The sequence below is a fragment of the Homalodisca vitripennis genome, chromosome 1 (assembly GCF_021130785.1).
Source record: "Homalodisca vitripennis isolate AUS2020 chromosome 1, UT_GWSS_2.1, whole genome shotgun sequence".
NCBI lineage: Eukaryota > Metazoa > Arthropoda > Insecta > Hemiptera > Cicadellidae > Homalodisca > Homalodisca vitripennis.
The window spans coordinates 178,578,324-178,584,323 of NC_060207.1; positions in this window are offsets into that span (position 1 = coordinate 178,578,324).

The following is a 6,000-nucleotide window of genomic DNA, read 5'->3' on the forward strand; positions in this document are numbered from 1 at the left end:
TTAAAGTGGGCCGTGTGGCTGGATGGGTAGGAACAATAGGGTGTTGTAATAGGCTTGTAATGTACAGCCGACTGCAGACTTGAAACTTAGTAATAAGCCTAGAACAAATAGCTAATTGAAGATCTACTTACACATTAAGTGTTATTATTAAACAATATAATTATGTTACTGACTATTAAATGAATAAAAGAGTTAAACTATCACGGTTAGCAGATACACTGTTGCACTAGTACTGAATCACAGACACTATGAATAGTGGAGCGATACGGCATATGTGTACATCTCGGATGTAGGAGCCGCCTTCTATCGTTGTCCCACGAGAAGAGATATATCGCGCTATATCTCAGTCATGGCACTTTGGACGAATAGGAGACTTGTACCAGCCGCTCCCAATAAAGATGAGTAGGGGACGGTGCTCTCTCATATTTAGTTTAGTAAAAGATTTTAACGCTAAAAGAACTCCACTCACTCAAACAGTCATCCCCCGCAGTAAACTGACCCATCGATCAAACCTTACTCCGACATTATACTGTGTAAGGTATAACCAGTCAAAACTAAACATTCTTGGGGTGGGTAGATTAGTCGGGCTTCGTATTAGGAAATGGAATGATCTTAGAATTCCTACAACGGATTTCAAATATCCTTTGACATAATACTAAGTTGTTTATTACAATGGCTTTGAATTACTCTTTATACGTGGTTTATTGTTATCTCTATAATTCTCAAAAATAGTTATATTACATAAAACAGAAAAATTATTGTTACCTAATATTGTAATGATATTTCTTCAGCGTTAAAATTGTGTTCCTAATGGGTCTCATATATATATATATATATATATATATATATATATATATATATATATATATATATATATATATATATATATATATATATATATATATATATATATATATATATATATATAATATATATATATATATATATATATATATATATTAGACATCCAGAATAAATAAGGATAGCACAATTAGTTTTCGAAAAAGTAATCACAGTCAGAATTCTTAAACATTTTATTACATATAACAGTTTGTATTAAAAAATCAATTTGGTTTTAAACCAAACTCATCAACAGTCTTCGCAGTATTTTAACTAATTGACCAATTTCATGTTCAATTGATAACAAAAATCATACTGCATCTCTTTTATGTGACCTTTCAAAAGCTTTTGACTGCGTTAAATCGTATATTGTTACAGATATTAGAATTTTATGGTTTAAGAAGCTCAGTTCACAGTTTATTATCTGCATATTTATCAAATAGGAAACAAAAGGTTAAAATTTAAAATAGACCTTCGGTCAAGTTTACTTCTCACTGACAACTCAATGATCGTTGTGTTCCCCTGGGCTCAGTGCTGGGTCCACTACTATTTCTAATTTACGTGAACGATTTTCCACATAGCCTAACCACATCATCTGTAGTTCTGTATGCTGTTGACACGACTCTTACTGTATAAAAAAGAAACTTACAAAAAATTTATAGAATAAAATTAATAAATTAATCAAGCAACTGACAAAGCAGGACAATGGTTTTCAGCAAATGGGCTACTGCTCAATGAAAATAAAAGCCAATTATTAATATTCTCAACACACTAATCGGCAAACAAGTATGTTAATTTTAACCTAACAGATATTAAAGTATCGTCACGTAAATTTTTGGGTTAGTTTTTGATAATTCAATATCGTGGAAAGAACACACAGCTTTCATAGAAAAGAAGTTACATTCAGCCTGTTTAGAATGGAGAACTCTCTCATGTTCAAACTTAAAAAGAGACAATCCTGCAAACCACTTTTTAAAAACCATAACATTCTCACTTTAACATCTCTTTGTATTCTAGAAACCCTATTTTTATTTAAAACTAATAACTCTTTAAAAAAATCAAGTATTGCACCATTATAACAACAGAAATCAACCCTTACGATACCCCATACGCTGATTAAAACTATTCGAGCAGGGTCGTTATTATTGAGCTCTCAGAATCCATAAAAAATTGCTTCAAAATCTAATTCCATAATAGCATTTAAAACTTCCCTATACTACCTCATTAACCGGGCATACTATTCAGTTGATGAATACTTAAATGAATTACACTTTTAGCGAGTACATATCATTGAATTTTTAGACTAAGCTCACTAAGCTTTGCAAATATGCAACTATTTCTTAACTGGTTTAGTTTAGTTTATTAGTTTATTTTTAAATATTAGAAATTCACATGTCGCCACCTTGGTTTGATAAGGTTCTATCTGGGCCAACCAAAATTTTAGAGGAAACGAGTTTGAAAATTCAAAATGCTAGAATTTTGTTCATTATGAATATAATTTAACAAAATTTTACTAATTATCTAATATAGTTATAGTGCAACATTTCATTTTGTTTTTATGAAAAATTTTTTACTGTTGATTTTATATAAAATATGCCTAAATGCAGTTAGAACCTTGTCATAGACGAAATGAGCAAAAATTAAAGTGACAAGGGTGTAAGTGCAGATACAACTTTTTCAAACTAACATGTTTATTTTTCTAAAATTACAAACATCAAACAAGGTTGTAACTTAACTATGAGATATTTACAAAACAATAAACAGTAGTATTTTTAAAGTGTTGAGGTATCACAACTTGAATGTTTTGGTTCATGATTGTGTATAAAACAAGTTAAATTAGAAACATTGTAATTAATTAGGCATACTTAGCCATATTATTGTTCTACACAAAATGTTCTTCTCTTAATAACACTAATTTTTGAGATCAAGTTTAGTATCACTTAGATTAAACATCTTTTTGCATTCTACAACAATGCACGTTTATCTAGATTTTTAAAACGGCAGTGTAGTACTCACGGTCTTGCAATGGCATAAACTGAAAAGCAGCCTTTATGTCTTTTTTCTTTGCTTTTGAAATATCTATACACTGTTTTTGGATTTTCGGTTTTCTGCGAGAACATTAACTTCACTAGAAGAGCTTGAGGGTTGCTTACTGGCTGATAAAGTCTGTTTCTTACACTTTCTCTGGGGTGGTTCGCTAAACTTGATGTATTAGCAGTTTTCAGGCTAAAGTGGATCATGCGATGACTTTATGAAAATAGTATGGAGAGTTCTTGTAAACCTCAACCTTGAAACACTTGCAAACGGAACTTCTTTGTAATTCAGAAGCTTTGAAGTTTCTGTAAAATTCTTGAAGTCAGCAGGCTGCATTTGAATAATTCGGTACGGTTGATGGCGATTTACTTGTTTTAATATTCTGACAAGTCCAATGGGAGAATAAAATTCGTGTTTTCTCATCTCTCCCTCTATGCAGCTGTGTGAACTGTCGACTTCCTGTACACATGAATGACCAGGCAATGAATACTGCATTGTAACTGAGCTAACACTCGGGTTATCCCTTAAAAAGTCCAACACTGCATTTGACATAATGCTATTTCTATTTTGGGGCACACAAGTGTCAGACCAAGTTGTTAAATCACTGATATCATTTTCGTCGAACGGACTGTATTGACGTTCTCAAGATCAAACAATAAAACTGGTGTGTCATTATCCTTTTCTTTCTTCCTCACATCACGCATTGAATTTTTGCAAACTATATGCCAGTCATATTCTTTCTGCAACGTTTCAGTAAAAGTTTAAGTTTTTCTTGCCACAATAAGCTTTTCGCATGTATCGCACCTGTCACTCTTTGGACAGTGAAATCCCAGATTGAACTCTGTGGTAAAGATTTGGTAATATAACGATTTTCTGACTGGAGTAATATTTCTGATGCACATTTTTGTACATAAAGATCGTACATTTTTGTAATTGAGAGATGAGCTCCTAAGTATTTCCTGTTTGTCTTAGCCCTGCAATAGTGGGACTCAACTGTGTGGAAAGATTTAATATGATCCCTTACTAAAGAAGGATCGCCTCTAGGTAGCCTACGGCTGTTTTCTGACCTTCCTCTTTTGTCCAAAGTCGGTTTATTTGTAACGACATAGATAGGTTTCTGGGAGATTGCGATGTCAAACCAAGGAAGCGATGTTTATCTTTAGCTATGTTGAAAATTATAAACCTATGTGAAGCTTATATAAAAATAAATTAGAATGTTCTAGATCTCCACCTCGCTACAATGTGAGGATAGCCAGTAGTCGCTTTAAGTACTTCTTTGTATTACACAAAAGATATTTTCAAATGGCCTCTATTTGATCTCCGTAGGATAAGTGAATGAGTGATATGGGACTCAACTAGGATATAGTAAATTGTTTAGGAAAGGTGTACATTTCTAATTACTTACAGATCTTAATGTGGAGAATCCTTTGGTCAGATTGATTACCCGTATGTCTATACTTCGTTCCAACAAAGAAATTAGTACAATATCACTTCTAAAAAGTGTAATAAATTCTATAACACTCATCCGCACTTGCCTTTGAATAAGGCAGGATAGTGTTATTTTATTTTTAATGTTTTCTCTGCTGTTCAGAGGCGAGAAAACTTTAATTTCTATATGTTTGTCTTTATGATATCTCAAAAACAAACTGATTTACAGGCCTGTAAATTTAACATGAAACATCATTTCTATATGAAGAACATAGAATTCTATTATGGTGCATGCCACTCCAAAGGGTTTGGTTGAGCGTTAGTGAAAACGACTACATCGGTCAACTATTATGGCAACGAGAAAATGGCAGAGTAAGTAAATTTGTATTTAAACTGAGTCAAATCATTTAAACTTGTAACATATTGAAACATGTAACCTAACTACCACAACACTTACATCATATTTTGGTGACTGTGTGTAGACTTTTATTCGTAGAGTAAAAGAAAAATAATAAAGTGGAAAGGCAATGTTAAAAGTCGATGACAAGATTTACTTTCTGCATACTCTTGCGTTGTAGTATATTCCTTATCTAACATAATGAACGAAAAAATTAGAATGAATAATTTATCTCTCGTCCATTTGTCCTCCAGCTCTTGAGCAGTAAACAGCTCGCCAGCAGGAACTTCCAAATGTCCGACACCTTCAAGAAAACAACGAGTTTTTGGAGGTGGCGAGAAGACAGGGAAAAGGCACAGTTCTTCAACTATTGGATCAGCGCCGAAGAGGGTTACCGCCCCTGCGAAAAGCCATTTTGAAAGCCACCAAGCTACATACTCTTGTGGCTCCTGCACCGGAATCCACCCCTCAGTTCCAGCGTTTTTCTTGGACAGGCCTAGCCACGCCAAGAAATTGGAGGAGTTAGCAGTCGCAGTTTTCCGCGGTGGATACTACCAGTTGAAAGTAACATTGTAACTTCAGAGCGGTACAGTGCTACAAGAATATAATTCGAAGCAAAAGGTGCCCTTCCACACTTACAACTTTAGGTAAGAAAAGCCGCTCAAATATGTAATTAGCGGCCTGCCAGACACCGACGACCTGGAGCTCTCCGATGTCCTTACAGGTGAGGGCTTCACCGTGTATGGATTACCAAAACTGAAGACCACCAGAGGACCAACTAGGAGCTGGCTAGTTAGGTTGACCAGGGACTGTGAGCCTGAGAATCCGGACATACAGCGGGAAAGTGACATATAAAATGTCAGAAGCCTGCTCTATGTCAGGGTCTCTATCACGTCCTGATAGACAGCTATAGGGACCAAGGAATCCCAGTTGACTTTTGTTCATTTACCATGTGGCAAGTTAATATCCTGAGAAAGACTTATCAGCAAACTATATTTTTAGACGAAACTTCATTTTTACATAGAGAAGAGTAAGATCTATGATGGTTCACGTCTAACCATAGAATTTGACAGACTTTCATTGAAGCCTATGACTCAGAGTAGGCTGATTAAATGCCTCTTTTATCTGCTGAAAGAATTTTAATAAATTGCTCTCTGTACGACTGTCTGTATATCTACCTGTCCCTCGGACATCTCGAGAATGAAATAACTATAGACTTGAAATTTTGCATACAATCTCAGTGAAGCCTAATACGTGACATGTAACGTGGCGAACTCCTACCTAGTATAAAATGTATACAG